The following is a 25,294-nucleotide window of genomic DNA, read 5'->3' on the forward strand; positions in this document are numbered from 1 at the left end:
CTTCCGAGATGCTCAGGCGAATGCTCGGGTTCCCTCCCTGCATGTTTGGCGCTCTTTAGAGCACCAATCAACATGCAGGGATTGTCTGCCACACACTGTAATGCCGCAGCCATGTTGGTTGTGGCATTACAGTGATTGGCTGGCCGCACAGTGTCATCAGGTCTATATCAGACCTGGCGCTGCCGTGCTCGTCAAACTACTCTGCAATCGTGCAGTGTAGGGAGAGGTGCTGCTGAGTTAGGGAGAGATTTGGTTGTTTATTAGTTAGTGTAGCTATTCCACAAGATTCTCTACACATATCCATCTCAACTAGCAGTCCTTATGAGGACTAATCCAGCTGCAGAGATATCAGTGCTAGGCAGGCAGAGTATATAGCAGACTGTAGTGCATATAGCAAGAGTGTCCATTCCAGTTCTGTCTGCTGGTGCTTCTACAGATATTTGTAGAAATAGCCCCAGGTATCAGGGGCCAGGAATATTTTTTTTTATCTTAATACTGATTATTTGCTTAAAAAGCAATCCAAAGAACACCGTTTTTCAGAGGCATTTGCTTGTTGGCACTACAGAATACAGCCAGGTCCTTTCCATATTACAGTGCTAAAAATCCAGCTATTTAAAACTGTGGTTTGTCCGTCTCACAGATCACTTATAATTGCGCTGAAAATTCTGCCATTTCTGGCCTCCATTAAAATTTTGTTGCAGTGTGTCAGCAAACTTATTGACAAGAGGTCGCTGTTAAAAATAGTTACCTACAGGCCAGCGATTTAAAACTGTGGTTTGTCCATCATATGGATCACATATAATTGCGCTGAAAATTCTGCCATTTCTGGCCTCCATTGAAATTTTGTTTCAGTGTGTCAGTGAAGTTATTGACACCAGTTTGCTGTTAAAAATAGTTACCTACAGGCCAGCTATTTAAAACTGTAGTTTGTCTGTCACACGGATCACATATAAGTTCGCTGAAAATACTGCCATTTCTGGCCTCCATTAAAATTTTGTTTCAGTGTGTCAGTGAAGTTATTGATACCAGTTTGCTGTTAAAAATAGTTACCTACAGGCCAGCTATTTAAAACTGTGGTTTGTCCGTCACACGGATCACATATAAGATCACTCCAAATTCAGCCATTTTTAGTGAGCGTGGAAGATATTGTCCTCCATTTAAAATGGGCAAGGCGCGTGGCAAGGGACGGGGAACTGGACGTGATGGTGATGGTGCATGCAGAGGCCGAGGCCGTGGGCAAGCCGAAATTGTCCCACAATAAACACCCACGTCTTCTCGCTCGACCTTCCTGTCCCAATTAATAGGGGACCACAGAACACCACTATTGAACACAGAGCAGTGTGAAAAGGTTATTGGTTGGATAGGAGATAATGCTTCCAGTCACTTAGCCACCACTACCACCCTTTCTTCCACACGGTCAAGTCTCAGTAGCTGTGAGTCTGGACTGCATATTCCTCACCCTGAACCTCCTTCCTCCCACCATGCCGAGTGCCCAGAGACAACTGATCTCACACTTGGACACTCTAAATCACACAATGCTGAAGAGTTGTGGACAGCTCTGAAAGAGCATTCCAATCTGTGGCTGACACCGCTGAAACTACAGCCAGGCATGGTCATGTGTGACAATGGCCGGAACCTGGTGGCGGCTCTGAGGCGATGCGAGCTCACACGTGTACCATGCCTGGCCGATATGCTTAACGAAGAAACTGCTAGCATATTTTTAAGCAATAGCAATGACGAAACAATCCAAAAAAAAGTCTGGTTTTCTTCTGGGCATGTTTAGAGCTTGAAAAAAAACAAAGACAAAAGCAAAATACACAAATACTTAAAAGTAAATGGATAAATCGCACAGTGCATAAAATAATGATAAATAATAAAGGGTATGTAGTTAACATACATTTTGATCAAAATAATGTAAAAGCCATCCCGCCACGTCACGGCAACCTTTATGGGACAGTCCTAACTCTAATATTAAAACCTTACCATTTGTCAAGTGACATACATATGGATAAGGGCAGAGAGACTGAACCCTTAGTAGAAGCATGGACCTGAGAGGCAGAATGAACCCTTCAGCTCAGACAAAGGGCGGCCACACGCTTATATGCACTAAAGCACATTTGACTACAAAGAGAAAACCCTGGGAGTCTGAACTGAAATGTAAATTGATGTGCATGCAAAATGCAAATGCATTTTCACATAAGGCCATTAGACAGAAAAAAAACAAAGACAAAAGCAAAATACACAAATACCTAAAAGTAAATGGATAAATCGCACAGTGCATAAAATAATGATAAATAATAAAGGGTATTTAGTTAACATAAATTTGATCAAAATAATGTAAAAGCCATCCCACAACATCACGGCAACCCTTATTGGACAGTCCTAACTCTAATATTAAAACCTTACCATTTGTCAAGTGACATACATATGGATAAGGGCAGAGAGACTGAACCCTTAGTAGAAGCACTGACCTGAGAGGCAGAATGAACCTTTCAGCTCAGACAAATGGCAGCCACACCCTTATATGCACTAAAGGACATTAGACTACATAGAAAAAAAAAAAGTTTAGAGCTTGCCTATTAACTTGAATTGTAAAGTACAGAGTGTCTTCCAGCAGAAAACGCCAGAAGTAAGGGCATCATTTCTTTTAACCGCTTGGCATTTTAAAAAACCTGAAGTGGTTAAAAACATTCAAAAGCATTATCATACACTGCTCAAAAAATAAAAGGAACACTTAAACAACAGAATATAACTCCAAGTAAATCAAACTTCTGTGAAATCAAACTGTCCACTTAGGAAGCTACACTGATTGACAATCAATTTCACATGCTGTTGTGCAAATGGAATAGACAATAGATGGAAATTATTGGCAATTATCAAGACACGCTCAATAAAGGAGTGGTTCTGCAGGTGGGGACCACAGACCACATCTCAGTGCCAATGCTTTCTGGCTGATGTTTTGGTCACTTTTGAATGTTGGTTGTGCTTTCACACTCGTGGTAGCATTGGACCACAGACCACATCTCAGTACCAATGCTTTCTGGCTGATGTTCTGGTCACTTTTGAATGTTGGTTGTGCTTTCACACTCGTGGTAGCATGAGACGGACACTACAACCCAGAGAAGTTGCTCAGGTAGTGCAGCTCATCCAGGATGGCACATCAATGCGAGCTGTGGCAAGAAGGTTTGCTGTGTCTGTCAGTGTAGTGTCCAGAGGCTGGAGGCGCTACCAGGAGACAGGCCAGTACACCAGGAGATGTGGAGGGGGCCGTAGGAGGGCAACAACCCAGCAGCAGGACTGCTACCTCCGCCTTTGTGCAAGGAGGAACAGGAGAAGCACTGCAAGAGCCTTGCAAAATGACCTCCAGCAGGCCACAAATGTACATGTGTCTGCACAAATGGTTATAAACCTACTCCATGAGGGTGGTATGAGGGCCCGACGTCCACAGATGGGGTTGTGCTCACAGCCCAACACCGTGCAGGACACTTGCCATTTGCTACAGAACACCAGGATTGGCAAAGTTGCCACTGGCGCCCTGTGCTCTACACAGATGAAAGCAGGTTCACACTGAACACATGTGACAGACGTGACAGAGTCTGGAGATGCCGTGGAGAGTGATCTGCTGCCTGCAACATCCTTCACCATGACCGGTTTGGCAGTGGGTCAGTAATGGTGTGGGGTGGCATTTCTTTGGAGGGCCGCACAGACCTCCATGTGCTTGCCAGAGGTAGCCTGACTGCCATTAGGTACCGAGATGAGCTCCTCAGACCCCTTGTGAGACCATATGCTGGCGCGGTTGGCCCTGGGTTCCTCCTAATGCAGGACAATGCCAGACCTCATGTGGCTGGAGTGTGTCAGCAGTTCCTGCAAGTTGAAGGCATTGAAGCTATGGACTGGCCTGCCCGTTCCCTAGACCTGAATCCGATTGAGCACATCTGGGATATCATGTCTCGCTACATCCACCGACATCACGTTGCACCACAGACTGTCCAGGAGTTGGCGGATGCTTTAGTCCAGGTCTGGGAGGAGATCCCACAGGAGACCATCCGCAACCTCATCAGGAGCATGCCCAGGCATTGTAGGGAGGTCATACAGGCACGTGGAGGCCACACACAATACTGAGCCTCATTTTGACTTGTTTTAAGGACATTACATCAAAGTTGGATCAGCCTGTAGTGTGTTTTTCCACTTTAATTTTGGGGGTGACTCCAAATCCAGGCCTCCATTGGTTAATAAATTTTATTTCCATTGATGATTTTTGTGTGATTTTGTTGTCAGCACATTCAACTTTGTGCAGAACAAAGTATTCAATGAGAATATTTCATTCATTCAGATCTAGGATGTGTTATTTGAGTGTACCCTTTATTTTTTTGAGCAATGTATATGAACACATTACTAAAATCATTATTATATGAATGTATCACCTGAGCCAACATCAGTAGAGAAGTACGCACGAGTCGCATCATCAATACATGAATATATAACTAGAACCGCTATCAGTGCATGAATGCATCACCAGAGCCATCATTAGAACAAGAATTCATCACCGTAGCCATCATCAGTATATGACTACAGCACCAAAACCATTATCAGTACATGAATATGGCACCAGAATTATCATAAGTACATGAATACAGCACAGAAACCATTATCAATACATGTATACATCACCAGAACCATTATCAGTTCAAAATATAGCACCAGAACCGTTATACATAAGTACGCTGTGTGCACAATTATTAAGCAAGTGAGTATTTTGACAATATCATTTTTATGAATATTTTCCTATGCCAAGCTGTATAAATTTGAATGCGGTTTGAAGCATATCAGCTAATGTGTATTTTGGAATGAGGAAGAGTGTGGCATAAGGATATCGACACCCATTATCAAAGTGTGCAGAATTATTAGACAGCTTGTTTTCCTCAGGCAAAAGGGCCAATAAAGAGGTTTAACTGACTCTGTCAGCAATTGTTAAAAGTCTTACATAGGGATGTAGCACTCTTGAAATTGCTAGGATATTGGGGATCACAGAACCATCAAAAGTTTTATTGCAAATAGTCAACAAGGTCGCAAAAACAAGTTAAGTAAAACAGACGTACATTAACTGTCACTGATTTGAGCAAAATCAAACATGAAGAGAACAGAAATCCATTATCCTCCAGAGCTGTAATGTTCCAGTACTGTAACTTTCCTTGTAAAAGGTGCTCAGTGCTCAGAGACATAGCCAAGGTATAGAAGGCTGAAACCCGACCATCACTGAACAAGACACATAAGTTGGCTAGTCAAGACTGGGACAAGCAATATCTGAAGAAAGATTTTTCAAGGGTGAATGGACTTATAATATGAGTTATAATATGAGAATGACTCTTGACACCACAGATGGATGAGGCCATGGCTGTATCAGTAACGGGCACACACCTCCATTTCGACTCAGATGCCAGGAAGATGGAGGTGAGGTACTGCTATTATAATAAAATAGCTAGTTGGAATGTTTCGTGTTGAAGATGGACTTTGTCACGACTCCACCTCTCATGGTGTCCTAAGGACTCTGTGAGTGACAGCTCAGCCACCCTATAGGATCAATGGTGTGTTGGGCTGTCAAAAAACATACCAGAAAGAGAAACAGCCTTACCAACACAAGTCAGATAACAAATGCACAAGCAAGATTCAGAAGACCCCCATGATAAATGACGCGCCCCCTGGGACCATGGAGTACTCAGAAGCTGGGCCGGTAGGTTCGTTTTGGGGTAATCATGGTGGCGTGACCCAGTCCGTGACCCAGGGTGGTCAATAAATAAAGAAAAGAGGAGAATAAAGTTTGGGGGATAAAGTTTTGTGAAGCCACCCGTGGTATGCGGCTATAGGTGGCTGCCGCTGCTGTTCAGATACACTGGGGCCATTGGTGATGCATCAGAGATGGTTCAGCTCTCCACGGGTAGAGCTAGGCCTCAGGGCAGTTAAACAGATGAATTTTAGATGTTGTTGGTGTAGTGCAAGGCAGGTGACACAGCAATTAAGTAAAGGACACAGCGGGGTGCAGTCTTCAAGTTTTTACTCACAGTTTTTACAGTGCTCCAGGTTACAACTGCTAGCCATGTTATAACAGCCCACCGAGTCCTATGTTCTCTGGGGGAGTGATCTCAGATAACTTGGGTGCACTTGATCGGGACCCCCTTCTTGTGTACCTTCCCGGGTCGTCACTCTGCGCTGGCTCTCGCCCTCCTGCCCTGTGCCTCACACATAGTGTTCCAAGCCAGTGGCCCTGGGCCTTGTCAGGCGACGTCCTCTCTGTCCCCTTGGTCCTATATGGCCACCTTTTCAGTGAATGTGTGTGGTTTTGGCTACGGCACTTAGAGATACTGTTGCCTCCGGTTTGCTAGCTGAGTTTTGCAGTCGTCCACTAGTCTGGGGCCGGTCCCCTACTGCGACCTGATCCCTTCACGGTCGGCGTGAACTCGGGTGCACGTGTGTACTCCGCACTTCCTGTGCCCCTAAGATCCTTTCTCTATCTCTGGAGCCCTTCTCACTGCTCCAGTCTTCTCTCTTCACTCCCTGTGACAGACTCCTGTTACCAACTGCTCTGACTGACTACCTCACTCTTCGACAGTCCTCACTCACTGCACTCTTGCTCCTAGGACCCTTCTAGATCTTTCTACCTTTCCTTTTATACTCCCTGTCACGTGACCCACATCACCAACTGTCACTCTGCATGGTCCCCTCTACCTTCAGTCCTTCCTTCAGTGCTCCCCAAAGCTACTTCCTCCATCCATCTCCTCTACTTAGTTCCATCCTCCAGACAGGGACCGGGACTGTGCTCTCCCTCAGGAGCAATCTCGCCCTCTCCTACTGGAGTGATGTGGTGTTGGATGTGAGTGTGTGGGTCCCACGTAGTGCTCCCTCTTTACCCGAGAGTGGGGTACCACACCTCTGACTGAGATGCAGTACCTCTGTAGCGACTGGACCCGCACGGGCGCCACATAAAGGTGGGGGCAGCACAGGTGCAAAATACTGATGGAAACAGTCACTCACAAACCTCATGGAGGAGGTGGCTGACTAGTAAAAAATGCACACAAATGAGGCTTGATAGGATGCCAGTCACACAGATACGTGTGATGCACAATGTCTGGCTTATAGCCTATTGCCTTTAACGCACACTGATCTTATCTGTCTGACCTCAGACTTTGCCTTTGACTATTTGTCTTGTCCCTTTTATTTTTGACAAAATCTCCTGGCATTTGACCTCAGACTCCTTGACTTCTTCGCCTCACGGCTTGGCTGTGAGAAGTGACAGCGTCACAGACTAAAAGCGAACTCCCAATCCTACTACCAGTATTTGAGACTTTCTTCAAATAGTGGCACAAGAAAAAGTCTGCATCTTTAAAGAAAACCATGATTTTTATGCCAGACAATGCTCCATGTCATGCATCGAAGACTTCCACTGCTTGGCTGTCCAGTAAAGGTAGCAACTAGTGATGAGCGAGTATGTTTTGTTAACCCTTTTGCCGAGTATACTCGGCCGAGCACCGAGTATTTATAACGTGCTTGGTGATATGTTTGAATCACTCCCTTGTGCATGATTTGCGATGGTTTGACAACTTTAATACCTGTGAGGAATGTGTAAGAAGTAGTGATGAGCGAGTATGTTTTGTTAACCCTGGAAAAACAGGCATTCCTCACATGTATTAAATCTGTCAAACAGTTTCAAATCATGTTCAGGGAGCAACGAAAACTTAAAGCCCGAGCACGCTATAAATACTCGGTGCTCGGCCGAGTATACTCGGCGAAAGGGTTAACAAAACATATTCACTCATCACTAGTAGCAACTACTTGCCTGTATGTTCTTAGTCCCGTAGAAAAACATAACCAAAATCCAAGATAACCCCTTTAGAGATAAAAGAATAATGATATGCCCCCTCTCGTCACCTGACCTAAACTCTGTTGAGGAATTGTGAATCCTTCTTAAACGGGAGATTTACAGTGAAGGCAAACAGTATATCTCTCTAAACAGAGTTTGGGAGGTTGTGGTGAGTTGTGGTCTTAACAGATTAAGAAACTGACAGATTCCATGGATGGAATGCTTATGCTTGTTATTGAAAACTTTGTTATTGAAAAGAATATTAGTAACTAATATAAAAAAATCTAAATGTCAGAAATTTATTTTTTTTTATCAATAGAATTTTTTATTGAAGTTTTGATAATAGAAGACACAACAATACAAAACAATATCATTTATACTAATAGAAGGGAGGGAGGAAAGTGGTGTGAGGAAGGAGGAAAGGATTATGAAGGGAAAGAAATGTGAGCTACAAGGGAAATGGGGAAACTATCTACTAAGATCCTACTGGTAAATTTGCACTCTATAACCAATCTAATTTTAAACAGAAAATCAAGTACTTCATGTATCGTTAGAGATTATATGTCCAACCGGTATATTAAACTTAGATTCTGAAAAAGTCCTTTTATAGTTGAGTTTGTCGAGGTTGATGAAACTTGGCTTGTCCTGTTTTAGATTTATCAATATATATCTATACAACCAGTTAGGAGTTGATAAAAACCATCTTTTTTCATCATCAGATGTAATTCAAAGGGAAAACAAAAAAGCGGAAAATACTCATCGATTAAAAAACATCTTCTTTCTTCATCAGTTGCAATCCAAAGTGTACATGAAAAAGTGATGAATATCCATCGATAAAACCCATTTTCTTTCTTCATCAGATGTAATCCAAAGGAAACAGGAAAAAGTTGAAAATACTCATCGATAAAAACCATCTTCTTTCTTCATCAGATGTAATCCAAAGGGAAAATGAAAAAGCGGAAAATACTCGTCGATAAAAACCATCTTCTTTCTTCATCAGATGTAATCCAAAGGGAACATGAAAAAGCAGAAAATACTCATCGATAAAAACCATCTTCTTTCTTCATCAGATGGAATCCAAAGGGAAAACAAAAAAGCGGAAAAAAATCATCAATTAAAACCATCTTCTTTCTTCATCAGTTGTAATCCAAAGGGAACATGAAAAAGTGATGAATAACCATCGATACAACTCATCTTATTTCTTCATCATATGTAATCCAAATAGAACAGAAAAAAGCTGAAAATACTCATCAATAAAAACCATCTTCTTTCTTCATCAGATGTAATCCAAAGGGAAAACGAGAAAGCGGAAAATGCTCATCGATACAAACCATCTTCTTTCTTCATCAGATGTAATCCAAAGGGAAAACGAAAAAGCGGAAAATAATCGTCGATAAAAACCATCTTCTTTCTTCATCAGATGTAATCCAAAGGAAACATGAAAAAGGAGAAAATACTCGTCAATAAAAACCATCTTATTTCTTCATCGGATTTAATCCAAAGGGAAAACGAAAAAGCGGAAAATACTCGTCGAAAAAACCATCTTCTTTCATCATCAGATGTAATAAAAAGGGAAAACGAAAAAGCAGAAAATGCTCTTCGATAAAAACCATCTTCTTTTATCATCAGATGTAATCCAAAGAAAGAACAAAAAAGTGGAAAATACTCGTCGATAAAAACCATCTTCTTTCTTCATCAGATGTAATCCAAAGGGAACACGAAAAAGTGATGAATATCCATCGACAAAACCCATCTTCTTTCTTCATCAGATGTAATCCAAAGGGAACAGGAAAAAGCTGAAAATACTCATCGATAAAAAACATCTTCTTTACTCATAAGAAGTAATCCAAAGGGAAAAGGAAAAAGCAGAAAATACTCGTCGATAAAAACCAACTTCTTTCTTCATCATATGTAATCCAAAGGGAAAAGGAAAAAGCGGAAAATACTCGTCGATAAAAACCATCTTCTTTCATCATCAGATGTAATAAAAAGGGAAAACGAAAAAGCAGAAAATGCTCTTCGATAAAAACCATCTTGTTTTATCATCAGATGTAATCCAAAGAAAGAAAAAAAAGCGGAAAATAATCGTCGATAAAAATCATCTTCTTTCTTCATCAGATGTAATCCAAAGGGAACAGTAAAAAGCTGAAAATACTCATCGATAAAAATCATCTTCTTTCCTCATTAGAAGTAATCCAAAGGGAAAAGGAAAAAGCAGAAAATACTCGTCGATAAAAACCACCTTCTTTCTTCATCAGATGTAATCCAAAGGGAAAAGGAAAAAGCGGAAAATACACGTCGATAAAAACCATCTTCTTTCTTCATCAGATGTAATCCAAAGGGAACACGAAAAAGCAGAAAATACTCGTCGATAAAAACCATCTTCTTTCTTCATCAGATGTAATCCAAAGGGAACATGAAAAAGCGGAAAATAATGGTCGACAAAAACCATCCTGTTTCTTCATCAGTTGTAATCCAAAGGGAACATGAAAAAGTGATGAATATCCATCGACAAAACCCATCTTCTTTCTTCATCAGATGAAATCCAAAGGGAACAGGAAAAAGCTGAAAATACTCGTCGATACAAACCATCTTCTTTCTTCATCAGATGTAATCAAAAGGGAAAATGAAAAAGCGGAAAATAATCGTCGATAAAAAACATCTTCTTTCTTCATCAGATGTAATCCAAAGTAAACATGAAAAAGCAGAAAATACTCATCGATAAAAACCATCTTATTTCTTCATCGGATGTAATCCAACGGGAAAACGAAAAAGCGGAAAATACTCGTCGATAAAAACCACCTTCTTTCTTCATCAGATGTAATCCAAAGGGAAAACGAAAAAGCAGAAAACGCTCGTCGATAAAAACCATCTTCTTTCTTCATCAGATATATTCCAAAGAACAAACAAAAATGTGGAAAATACTCATAGATAAAAACGATCTTCTTTCTTCATCAGATGTAATCCAAAGAGAACAAGAAAAAGCGGAAAATACTGGTCGATAAAAACCATCTTCTTTCTTCATCAATTGTAATCCAAAGGTAACATGAAAAAGTGATGAATATCCATCGACAAAACTCATTTTCTTTCTTCATGAGATGTAATCCAAAGGGAACAGGAAAAAGCTGAAAATACTCATCGATAAAAACCATCTTCTTTCTTCATCAGATGTAATCCAAAGGGAAAAGGAAAAAGTGGAAAATAATCGTCGATGAAAACTATCTTCTTTCTTCATCAGATGTAATCCAAAGGGAACATGAAAAAGCAGAAAATACTCGTCAATAAAAACCATCTTCTTTCTTCATCAGATGTAATCCAAAGGGAAAAAAAAACGGAAAAAACTCATCAATTAAAAACCATCTTCTTTATTCATCAGTTGTAATCAAAAGGGAACATGAAAAAGTGATGAATGTCCATCGATAAAACCCATCTTCTTTCTTCATCAGATGTAATCCAAAGGGAACAGGAAAAATCTGAAAATAATCATAGATAAAAAAAATCCTCTTTCTTCATCAGATGCAATCCAAAGGGAAAACGAAAAAGCCGAAATTACTCGTCGATAAAAGCCATCTTCTTTCTTCATCAGATGTAATCCAAAGGGAACATGAAAAAGCAGAAAATGCTCGTAGATAAAAACCATCTTATTTCTTCATCAGATGTAATCCAAAGGGAAAACGAAAAAGCAGAAAATACTCGTCGATAAAAACCATCTTCTTTCTTCATCAGATGTAATCCAAAGTAAACATGTAAAAGCAGAAAATGCTCGTTGATAAAAACCATTTTATTTCTTCATCGGATGTAATCCAAAGGGAAAACGAAAAAGCGGAAAATACTCGTCGATAAAAACCATCTTCTTTCTTCATCAGATATATTCCAAAGAAAAAACAAAAATGTGGAAAATACTCATCAATAAAAACCATCTTCTTTCTTCATCAGATGTAATCCAAAGAGAACATGAAAAAGCGGAAAATACTGGTCGATAAAAACCATCTTCTTTCTTCATCAGTTGTAATCCAAAGGGAACATGAAAAAGTGATGAATATCCATCGACAAAACCCATCTTCTTTCTTCATCAGATGTAATCCAAAGGGAACAGGAAAAAGCTGAAAATACTCATCGATAAAAAGCATCTTCTTTCTTCATCAGATGTAATCCAAAGGGAAAAGGAAAAAGCGGAAAATACTCGTCGATAAAAATCATCTTCTTTCTTCATCAGATGTAATCCAAAGGGAAAACGAAAAAGCGGAAAATACTCGTCGATAAAAACCATTTTCTTTCTTCATCAGATGTAATTCAAAGGGAACATGAAAAAGCAGAAAATACTCGTCAATAAAAACCATCTTCTTTCTTCATCAGATGTAATCCAAAGGGAAAAAAAAAACGGAAAAAAACTCATCAATTAAAAAACATCTTCTTTCTTCATCAGATGTAATCCAAAGGGAACATGAAAAAGCTGAAAATAGCCATTGATAAAAAACCATCTTCTTTCTTCATCAGTTGTAATCCAAAGGGAAAAGGAAAAAGCGGAAAATAATCGTCGATAAAAACCATCTTCTTTCTTCATCAGATGTAATCCAAAGGGAACATGAAAAAGCAGAAAATGCTTGTCGATAAAAACCATCTTATTTCTTCATCGGATGTAATCCAACGGGAAAACGAAAAAGCGGAAAATACTCGTCGATAAAAACCAACTTCTTTCTTCATCAGATGTAATCAAAAGGGAAAACGAAAATGCAGAAAACGCTCGTCGATAAAAACCATCTTCTTTCTTCATCAGATATATTCCAAAGAACAAACAAAAATGTGGAAAATACTCATAGATAAAAACGATCTTCTTTCTTCATCAGATGTAATCCAAAGAGAACATGAAAAAGCGGAAAATACTGGTCGATAAAAACCATCTTCTTTCTTCATCAGTTGTAATCCAAAGGGAACATGAAAAAGTGATGAATATCCATCGACAAAACCCATCTTCTTTCTTCATCAGATGTCATCCAAAGGGAACAGGAAAAAGCTGAAAATACTCATCGATAAAAAACATCTTCTTTCTTCATCAGATGTAATCCAAAGGGAAAAGGAAAAAGCGGAAAATACTCGTCGATAAAAATCATCTTCTTTCTTCATCAGATGTAATCCAAAGGGAAAACGAAAAAGTGGAAAATACTCGTCAATAAAAACCATTTTCTTTCTTCATCAGATGTAATTCAAAGAGAACATGAAAAAGCAGAAAATACTCGTCAATAAAAACCATCTTCTTTCTTCATCAGATGTAATCCAAAGGGAAAAAAAAAACGGAAAAAAACTCATCAATTAAAAAACATCTTCTTTCTTCATCAGATGTAATCCAAAGGGAACATGAAAAAGCTGAAAATAGCCATTGATAAAAAACCATCTTCTTTCTTCATCAGTTGTAATCCAAAGGGAAAAGGAAAAAGCGGAAAATAATCGTCGATAAAAACCATCTTCTTTCTTCATCAGATGTAATCCAAAGGGAACATGAAAAAGCAGAAAATGCTTGTCGATAAAAACCAACTTATTTCTTCATCAGATGTAATCCAAAGGGAAAACGAAAAAGTGGAAAATACTCGTCGATAAAAACCATCTTCTTTCTTCATCAGATGTAATCCAAAGGGAAAACAAAAAAGCGGAAAATGCTTATCGATAAATACCATCTTCTTACTTCATCAGATGTAATCCAAAGGGAACACGAAAAAGCAGAAAATACTCATCGATAAAAACCATCTTCTTTCTTCATCAGATGTAATCCAAAGAGAACATGAAAAAGTGGAAAATACTGGTCGATAAAAAACATCTTCTTTCTTCATCAGTTGTAATCCAAAGGGAACATGAAAAAGTGATGAATATCCATCGACAAAACCCATCTTCTTTCTTCATCAGATGTAATCCAAAGGGAACAGGAAAAAGCTGAAAATACTCATCGATAAAAACCATCTTCTTTCTTCATCAAATGTAATCCAAAGGGAAAAGGAAAAAGCGGAAAATACTCGTCGATAAAAACCATCTTCTTTCTTCATCAGATGTAATCCAAAGGGAAATCGAAAAAGCGGAAAATACTCGTCGATAAAAACCATCTTCTTTCTTCATCAGATGTAATCCAAAGGGAAAACGAAAAAGTGGAAAATACTCGTCGATAAAAAACATTTTCTTTCTTCATCAGATGTAACACAAAGGGAACATGAAAAAGCAGAAAATACTCGTCAATAAAAACCATCTGCTTCCTTCATCAGATGTAATCCAAAGGGACAAAAAAAAACGGAAAAAACTGATCAATTAAAAAGCATCTTCTTTCTTCATCAGATGTAATCCAAAGGGACAAAAAAAACCGGAAAAAACTCATCAATTAAAAACCATCTTCTTTCTTCATCAGTTGTAATTCAAAGGGAACATGAAAAAGCAGAAAATACTCGTCAATAAAAACCATCTTCTTTCTTCATCAGATGTAATCCAAAGGGAAAAAAAAAAACAGAAAAAACTCATCAATTTAAAAACATCTTCTTTCTTCATCAGATGTAATCCAAAGGGAACATGAAAAAACGGAAAATACTCGTCGATAAAAACCATCTTCTTTCTTCATCAGATGTAATCCAAAGGGAACATGAAAAAGCTGAAAATACCCATTGATAAAAAACCATCTTCTTTCTTCATCAGTGGTAATCCAAAGGGAAAAGGAAGAAGCGGAAAATAATCGTCGATAAAAACCATCTTCTTTCTTCATCAGATGTAATCCAAAGGGAACATGAAAAAGCAGAAAATGCTTGTCGATAAAAACCAACTTATTTCTTCATCAGATGTAATCCAAAGAGAACATGAAAAAGTGGAAAATACTGGTCGATAAAAACCATCTTCTTTCTTCATCAGTTGTAATCCAAAGGGAACATGAAAACGTGATGAATATCCATCGACAAAACCCATCTTCTTTCTTCATCAGATGTAATCCAAAGGGAACAGGAAAAAGCTGAAAATACTCATCGATAAAAACCATCTTCTTTCTTCATCACATGTAATCCAAAGGGAAAAGGAAAAAGCGGAAAATACTCGTCGATAAAAACCATCTTCTTTCTTCATCAGATGTAATCCAAAGGGAAAACGAAAAAGCGGAAAATACTCGTCGATAAAAACCATCTTCTTTCTTCATCAGATGTAATCCAAAGGGAAAACGAAAAAGTGGAAAATACTCGTCGATAAAAAACATTTTCTATCTTCATCAGATGTAACACAAAGGGAACATGAAAAAGCAGAAAATACTCGTCAATAAAAACCATCTTCTTTCTTCATCAGATGTAATCCAAAGGGACAAAAAAAACGGAAAAAACTCATCAATTAAAAACCATCTTCTTTCTTCATCAGATGTAATAAAAAGGGAAAGAGAAAAAGCGGAAAACGCTCTTCGATAAAAACCATCTTCTTTCATCATCAGATGTAATCCAAAGAAAGAAAAAAAAGCGGAAAATAATCGTCGATAAAAACCATCTTCTTTCTTCATCAGATGTAATCCAAAGGGTACACGAAAAAGTGATGAATATCCATCGACAAAACCCATCTTCTTTCTTCATCAGATGTAATCCAAAGGGAACAGTAAAAAGCTGAAAATACTCATCGATAAAAAAACATCTTCTTTCCTCATAAGAAGAAATCCAAAGGGAAAAGGAAAAAGCAGAAAATACTCGTCGATAAAAACCTCCTTCTTTCTTCATCAGATGTAATCCAATGGGAAAAGGAAAAAGGGGAAAATACTCGTCGATAAAAACCATCTTCTTTCTTTATCAGATGTAATCCAAAGGGAACACGAAAAAGCAGAAAATACTCGTCGATAAAAACAATCTTCTTTCTTCATCAGATGTAATCCAAAGGGAACATGAAAAAGCGGAAAATAATGGTCGACAAAAACCATCCTGATTCTTCATCAGTTGTAATCCAAAGGGAACATGAAAAAAGTGATGAATATCCATCGACAAAACCCATCTTCTTTCTTCATCAGATAAAATCCAAAGGGAACAGGAAAAAGCTGAAAATAATCGTCGATAAAAACCGTCTTCTTTCTTCATCAGATGTAATCCAAAGGGAAGATGAAAAAGCAGAATATACTCGTCGGTAAAAACCATCATCTTTCTTCATAAAATGTAATCCAAAGGGAAAACAAAAGAGCGGAAAAAACTGATCGATTAAAAACCATCTTCTTTCTTCATCAGATGTAATCCAAAGGGAAAAGGAAAAAGTGGAAAATAATCGTTGATGAAAACTATCTTCTTTCTTCATCAGATGTAATCCAAAGGGAACATGAAAAAGCAGAAAATACTCGTCAATAAAAACCATCTTCTTTCTTCATCAGATGTAATCCAAAGGGAAAAAAAAACGGAAAAAACTCATCAATAAAAAAACATCTTCTTTATTCATCAGTTGTAATCAAAAGGGAACATGAAAAAGTGATGAATATCCATCGATAGAACCCATCTTCTTTCTTCATCAGATGTAATCCAAAGGGAACAGGAAAAATCTGAAAATACTCATAGAAAAAAAAAATCCTCTTTCTTCATCAGATGCAATCCAAAGGGAAAACGAAAAAGCGGAAATTACTCATCGATAAAAGCCATCTTCTTTCTTCATCAGATGTAATCCAAAGGGAACATGAAAAAGCAGAAAATGCTCGTAGATAAAAACCATCTTATTTCTTTATCAGATGTAATCCAAAGGGAAAACGAAAAAGCAGAAAATACTCGTCGATAAAAACCATCTTCTTTCTTCATCAGATGTAATCCAAAGTAAACATGTAAAAGCAGAAAATACTCGTTGATAAAAACCATTTTATTTCTTCATCGGATGTAATCCAAAGGGAAAACGAAAAAGCGGAAATTACTCGTCGATAAAAACCATCTTCTTTCTTCATCAGATGTAATCCAAAGTAAACATGTAAAAGCAGAAAATGCTCGTTGATAAAAACCATTTTATTTCTTCATCGGATGTAATCCAAAGGGAAAACGAAAAAGCGGAAAATACTCGTCGATAAAAACCATCTTCTTTCTTCATCAGATATATTCCAAAGAAAAAACAAAAATGTGGAAAATACTCATCAATAAAAACCATCTTCTTTCTTCATCAGATGTAATCCAAAGAGAACATGAAAAAGCGGAAAATACTGGTCGATAAAAACCATCTTCTTTCTTCATCAGTTGTAATCCAAAGGGAACATGAAAAAGTGATGAATATCCATCGACAAAACCCATCTTCTTTCTTCATCAGATGTAATCCAAAGGGAACAGGAAAAAGCTGAAAATACTCATCGATAAAAAACATCTTCTTTCTTCATCAGATGTAATCCAAAGGGAAAAGGAAAAAGCGGAAAATACTCGTCGATAAAAATCATCTTCTTTCTTCATCAGATGTAATCCAAAGGGAAAACGAAAAAGCTGAAAATACTCGTCGATAAAAACCATTTTCTTTCTTCATCAGATGTAATTCAAACGGAACATGAAAAAGCAGAAAATACTCGTCAATAAAAACCATCTTCTTTCTTCATCAGATGTAATCCAAAGGGAAAAAAAAAACGGAAAAAACTCATCAATTAAAAAACATCTTCTTTCTTCATCAGATGTAATCCAAAGGGAACATGAAAAAGCGGAAAATACTCGTCGATAAAAACCATCTTCTTCCTTCATCAGATGTAATCCAAAGGGAACATGAAAAAGCTGAAAATAGCCATTGATAAAAAACCATCTTCTTTCTTCATCAGTTGTAATCCAAAGGGAAAAGGAAAAAGCGGAAAATAATCGTCGATAAAAACCATCTTCTTTCTTCATCAGATGTAATCCAAAGGGAACATGAAAAAGCAGAAAATGCTTGTCGATAAAAACCAACTTATTTCTTCATCAGATGTAATCCAAAGGGAAAACGAAAAAGTGGAAAATACTCGTCGATAAAAACCATCTTCTTTCTTCATCAGATGTAATCCAAAGGGAAAACAAAAAAGCGGAAAATGCTTATCGATAAATACCATCTTCTTACTTCATCAGATGTAATCCAAAGGGAACACGAAAAAGCAGAAAATACTCGTCGATAAAAACCATCTTCTTTCTTCATCAGATGTAATCCAAAGAGAACATGAAAAAGTGGAAAATACTGGTCGATAAAAACCATCTTCTTTCTTCAACAGTTGTAATCCAAAGGGAACATGAAAAAGTGATGAATATCCATCGACAAAACCCATCTTCTTTCTTCATCAGATGTAATCCAAAGGGAACAGGAAAAAGCTGAAAATACTCATCAATAAAAACCATCTTCTTTCTTCATCAAATGTAATCCAAAGGGAAAAGGAAAAAGCGGAAAATACTAGTCGATAAAAACCATCTTCTTTCTTCATCAGATGTAATCCAAAGGGAAAACGAAAAAGCGGAAAATACTCATCGATAAAAACCATCTTCTTTCTTCATCAGATGTAATCCAAAGGGAAAGCGAAAAAGTGGAAAATACTCGTCGATAAAAAACATTTTCTTTCTTCATCAGATGTAACACAAAGGGAACATGAAAAAGCAGAAAATACTCGTCAATAAAAACCATCTTCTTTCTTCATCAGATGTAATCCAAAGGGACAAAAAAAACGGAAAAAACTCATCAATTAAAAACCATCTTCTTTCTTCATCAGATGTAATCCAAAGGGACAAAAAAAACGGAAAAAACTCATCAATTAAAAACCATCTTCTTTCTTCATCAGTTGTAATTCAAAGGGAACATGAAAAAGCAGAAAATACTCGTTAATAAAAACCATCTTCTTTCTTCATCAGATGTAATCCGAAGTAAACATGAAAAAGCAGAAAATACTCATCGATAAAAACCATCTTATTTCTTCATCGGATGTAATCCAACGGGAAAACGAAAAAGCGGAAAATACTCGTCGATAAAAACCATCTTCTTTCTTCATCAGATGTAATCCAAAGGGAAAACGAAAAAGCAGAAAATGCTTGTCGATAAAAACCATCTTCTTTCTTCATCAGATATATACCAAAGAACAAACAAAAATGTGGAAAATACTCATCGATAAAAACGATCTTCTTTCTTCATCAGATGTAATCCAAAGAGAACAAGAAAAAGCGTAAAATACTGGTCGATAAAAACCATCTTCTTTCTTCATCAATTGTAATCCAAAGGGAACATGAAAAAGTGATGAATATCCATCGACAAAACTCATTTTCTTTCTTCATGATATGTAATCCAAAGGGAACATAAAAAAGCTGAAAATACTCATCGATAAAAAGCATCTTCTTTCTTCATCAGATGTAATCCAAAGGGAAAAGGAAAAAGTGGAAAATAATCGTTGATGAAAACTATCTTCTTTCTTCATCAGATGTAATCCAAAGGGAACATGAAAAAGCAGAAAATACTCGTCAATAAAAACCATCTTCTTTCTTCATCAGATGTAATCCAAAGGGAAAAAAAAACGGAAAAAACTCATCAATAAAAAAACATCTTCTTTATTCATCAGTTGTAATCAAAAGGGAACATGAAAAAGTGATGAATATCCATCGATAAAACCCATCTTCTTTCTTCATCAGATGTAATCCAAAGGGAACAGGAAAAATCTGAAAATACTCATAGATAAAAAAAATCCTCTTTCTTCATCAGATGCAATCCAAAGGGAAAACGAAAAAGCGGAAATTACTCATCGATAAAAGCCATCTTCTTTCTTCATCAGATGTAATCCAAAGGGAACATGAAAAAGCAGAAAATGCTCGTAGATAAAAACCATCTTATTTCTTCATCAGATGTAATCCAAAGGGAAAACGAAAAAGCAGAAAATACTCGTCGATAAAAACCATCTTCTTTCTTCATCAGATGTAATCCAAAGTAAACATGTAAAAGCAGAAAATACTCGTTGATAAAAACCATTTTATTTCTTCATCGGATGTAATCCAAAGGGAAAACGAAAAAGCGGAAATTACTCGTCGATAAAAACCATCTTCTTTCTTCATCAGATGTAATCCAAAGTAAACATGTAAAAGCAGAAAATACTCGTTGATAAAAACCATTTTATTTCTTCATCGGATGTAATCCAAAGGGAAAACGAAAAAGCGGAAAATGCTCGTCGATAAAAACCATCTTCTTTCTTCATCAGATATATTCCAAAGAAAAAACAAAAATGTGGAAAATACTCATCAATAAAAACCATCTTCTTTCTTCATCAGATGTAATCCAAAGAGAACATGAAAAAGCGGAAAATACTGGTCGATAAAAACCATCTTCTTTCTTCATCAGTTGTAATCCAAAGGGAACATGAAAAAGTGATGAATATCCATCGACAAAACCCATCTTCTTTCTTCATCAGATGTAATCCAAAGGGAACAGGAAAAAGCTGAAAATACTCATCGATAAAAAACATCTTCTTTCTTCATCAGATGTAATCCAAAGGGAAAACGAAAAAGCTGAAAATACTCGTCGATAAAAACCATTTTCTTTCTTCATCAGATGTAATTCAAACGGAACATGAAAAAGCAGAAAATACTCGTCAATAAAAACCATCTTCTTTCTTCATCAGATGTAATCCAAAGGGAAAAAAAAAACGAAAAAAACTCATCAATTAAAAAACATCTTCTTTCTTCATCAGATGTAATCCAAAGGGAACATGAAAAAGCGGAAAATACTCGTCGATAAAAACCATCTTCTTCCTTCATCAGATGTAATCCAAAGGGAACATGAAAAAGCTGAAAATAGCCATTGATAAAAAACCATCTTCTTTCTTCATCAGTTGTAATCCAAAGGGAAAAGGAAAAAGCGGAAAATAATCGTCGATAAAAACCATCTTCTTTCTTCATCAGATGTAATCCAAAGGGAAAACAAAAAAGCGGAAAATGCTTATCGATAAATACCATCTTCTTACTTCATCAGATGTAATCCAAAGGGAACATGAAAAAGCAGAAAATGCTTGTCGATAAAAACCAACTTATTTCTTCATCAGATGTAATCCAAAGGGAAAACGAAAAAGTTGAAAATACTCGTCGATAAAAACCATCTTCTTTCTTCATCAGATGTAATCCAAAGGGAAAACAAAAATGCGGAAAATGCTTATCGATAAATACCATCTTCTTACTTCATCAGATGTAATCCAAAGGGAACACGAAAAAGCAGAAAATACTCGTCGATAAAAACCATCTTCTTTCTTCATCAGATGTAATCCAAAGAGAACATGAAAAAGTGGAAAATACTGGTCGATAAAAACCATCTTCTTTCTTCAACAGTTGTAATCCAAAGGGAACATGAAAAAGTGATGAATATCCATCGACAAAACCCATCTTCTTTCTTCATCAGATGTAATCCAAAGGGAACAGGAAAAAGCTGAAAATACTCATCGATAAAAACCATCTTCTTTCTTCATCAGATGTAATCCAAAGGGAAAACGAAAAAGTGGAAAATACTCGTCGATAAAAAACATTTTCTTTCTTCATCAGATGTAACACAAAGGGAACATGAAAAAGCAGAAAATACTCGTCAATAAAAACCATCTTCTTTCTTCATCAGATGTAATCCAAAGGGACAAAAAAAACGGAAAAAACTCATCAATTAAAAACCATCTTCTTTCTTCATCAGATGTAATCCAAAGGGACAAAAAAAACGGAAAAAACTCATCAATTAAAAACCATCTTCTTTCTTCATCAGTTGTAATTCAAAGGGAACATGAAAAAGCAGAAAATACTCGTCAATAAAAACCATCTTCTTTCTTCATCAGATGTAATCCAAAGGGAACATGAAAAAGCAGAAAATACTCGTCGATAAAAACCATCTTCTTTCTTCATCAGATGTAATCCAAAGGGACAAAAAAAAACGGAAAAAACTCATCAGTTAAAAACTATCTTCTTTCTTCATCAGATGTAATCCAAAGGGACAAAAAAAATGGAAAAAACTCATCAATTAAAAACCATCTTCTTTCTTCATCAGTTGTAATTCAAAGGGAACATGAAAAAGCAGAAAATACTCGTCAATAAAAACCATCTTCTTTCTTCATCGGATGTAATCCAAAGGGAAAAAAAAAAACAGAAAAAACTCATCAATTAAAAAACATCTTCTTTCTTCATCAGATGTAATCCAAAGGGAACATGAAAAAGCGGAAAATACTCGTCGATAAAAACCATCTTCTTTCTTCATCAGATGTAATCCAAAGGGAACATGCAAAAGCTGTAAATACCCATTGATAAAAAACCATCTTCTTTCTTCATCAGTGGTAATCCAAAGGGAAAAGGAAAAAGCGGAAAATAATCATCGATAAAAACCATCTTCTTTCTTCATCAGATGTAATTCAAAGGGAACATGAAAAAGCAGAAAATGCTTGTCGATAAAAACCAGCTTATTTCTTCATCAGATGTAATCCAAAGGGAAAACGAAAAAGTGGAAAATAATCGTCGATAAAAACCATCTTCTTTCTTCATCAGATGTAATCCAACGGGAAAACAAAAAAGCGGAAAATGCTTATCGATAAATACCATCTTCTTACTTCATCAGATGTAATCCAAAGGGAACACGAAAAAGCAGAAAATACTCGTCGATAAAAACCATCTTCTTTCTTCATCAGATGTAATCCAAAGAGAACATGAAAAAGTGGAAAATACTGGTCGATAAAAACCATCTTCTTTCTTCATCAGTTGTAATCCAAAGGGAACATGAAAACGTGATGAATATCCATCGACAAAACCCATCTTCTTACTTCATCAGATGTAATCCAAAGGGAACAGGAAAAAGCTGAAAATACTCATCGATAAAAACCATCTTCTTTCTTCATCAAATGTAATCCAAAGGGAAAAGGAAAAAGCGGAAAATACTCGTCGATAAAAACCATCTTCTTTCTTCATCAGATGTAATCCAAATGGAAATCGAAAAAGCGGAAAATGCTCGTCGATAAAAACCATCTTCTTTCTTCATCAGATGTAATCCAAAGGGAAAACGTAAAAGTGGAAAATGCTCGTCGATAAAAGACATTTTCTTTCTTCATCAGATGTAACACAAAGGGAACATGAAAAAGCAGAAAATACTTGTCAATAAAAACCATCTTCTTTCTTCATCAGATGTAATCCAAAGGGACAAAAAAAAAACGGAAAAAACTCATCAATTAAAAACCATCTTCTTTCTTCATCAGATGTAATCCAAAGGGAAAAAAAAAACAGAAAAAACTCATCAATTAAAAAACATCTTCTTTCTTCATCAGATGTAATCCAAAGGGAACATGAAAAAGCGGAAAATACTCGTCGATAAAAACCATCTTCTTTCTTCATCAGATGTAATCCAAAGGGAACATGAAAAAGATGAAAATACCCATTGATAAAAAAACATCTTCTTTCTTCATCAGTTGTAATCCAAAGGGAAAAGGAAAAAGCGGAAAATAATCGTCGATAAAAACCATCTTCTTTCTTCATCAGATGTAATCCAAAGGGAACATGAAAAAGCAGAAAATGCATGTCGATAAAAACCAACTTATTTCTTCATCAGATGTAATCCAAAGGGAAAACGAAAAAGAGGAAAACACTCGTCGATAAAAACCATCTTCTTTCTTCATCAGATGTAATCCAAAGGGAAAACAAAAAAGCGGAAAATGCTTATCGATAAATACCATCTTCTTACTTCGTCAGATGTAATCCAAAGGGAACACGAAAAGCAGAAAATACTCGTCGATGAAAACCATCTTCTTTCTTCATCAGATGTAATCCAAAGAGAACATGAAAAAGTGGAAAATACTGGTCGATAAAAACCATCTTCTTTCTTCATCAGCTGTAATCCAAAGGGAACATGAAAACGTGATGAATATCCATCGACAAAACCCATCTTCTTTCTTCATCAGATGTAATCCAAAGGGAACAGGAAAAAGCTGAAAATACTCATCGATGAAAACCATCTTCTTTCTTCATCAAAAGTAATCCAAAGGGAAAACGAAAAAGCGGAAAATACTTGTCGATAAAAACCATCTTCTTTCTTCATCAGATGTAATCCAAAGGGAAAATGAAAAAGTGGAAAATACTCGTCGATAAAAAACATTTTCTTTCTTCATCAGATGTAACACAAAGGGAACATGAAAAAGCAGAAAATACTCGTCAATAAAAACCATCTTCTTTCTTCATCAGATGTAATCCAAATAGACAAAAAAAAACGGAAAAAACTCATCAATTAAAAACCATCTTCTTTCTTCATCAGATGTAATCCAAAGGGACAAAAAAAAACGGAAAAAACTCATCAATTAAAAACCATCTTCTTTCTTCATCAGTTGTAATTCAAAGGGAACATGAAAAAGCAGAAAATACTCGTCAATAAAAACCATCTTCTTTCTTCATCAGATGTAATCTAAAGGGAAAAAAAAAACAGAAAAAACTCATCAATTAAAAACCATCTTCTTTCTTCATCAGTTGTAATTCAAAGGGAACATGAAAAAGCAGAAAATACTCGTCAATAAAAACCATCTTCTTTCTTCATCAGATGTAATCCAAAGGGAACATGAAAAAGCAGAAAATACTCGTCGATAAAAACCATCTTCTTTCTTCATCAGATGTAATCCAAAGGGACAAAAAAAACCGGAAAAAACTCATCAGTTAAAAACTATCTTCTTTCTTCATCAGATGTAATCCAAAGGGACAAAAAAAATGGAAAAAACTCATCAATTAAAAACCATCTTCTTTCTTCATCAGTTGTAATTCAAAGGGAACATGAAAAAGCAGAAAATACTCGTCAATAAAAACCATCTTCTTTCTTCATCAGATGTAATCCAAAGGGAAAAAAAAAAACAGAAAAAACTCATCAATTAAAAAACATCTTCTTTCTTCATCAGATGTAATCCAAAGGGAACATGAAAAAGCGGAAAATACTCGTCGATAAAAACCATCTTCTTTCTTCATCAGATGTAATCCAAAGGGAACATGCAAAAGCTGTAAATACCCATTGATAAAAAACCATCTTCTTTCTTCATCAGTGGTAATCCAAAGGGAAAAGGAAAAAGCGGAAAATAATCATCGATAAAAACCATCTTCTTTCTTCATCAGATGTAATTCAAAGGGAACATGAAAAAGCAGAAAATGCTTGTCGATAAAAACCAGCTTATTTCTTCATCAGATGTAATCCAAAGGGAAAACGAAAAAGTGGAAAATAATCGTCGATAAAAACCATCTTCTTTCTTCATCAGATGTAATCCAACGGGAAAACAAAAAAGCGGAAAATGCTTATCGATAAATACCATCTTCTTACTTCATCAGATGTAATCCAAAGGGAACACGAAAAAGCAGAAAATACTCGTCGATAAAAACCATCTTCTTTCTTCATCAGATGTAATCCAAAGAGAACATGAAAAAGTGGAAAATACTGGTCGATAAAAACCATCTTCTTTCTTCATCAGTTGTAATCCAAAGGGAACATGAAAACGTGATGAATATCCATCGACAAAACCCATCTTCTTACTTCATC

This window comes from Phyllobates terribilis, unplaced genomic scaffold, assembly GCF_046119375.1.
Source record: "Phyllobates terribilis strain yellow unplaced genomic scaffold, ASM4611937v1 Scaffold_4__5_contigs__length_816908805, whole genome shotgun sequence".
NCBI lineage: Eukaryota > Metazoa > Chordata > Amphibia > Anura > Dendrobatidae > Phyllobates > Phyllobates terribilis.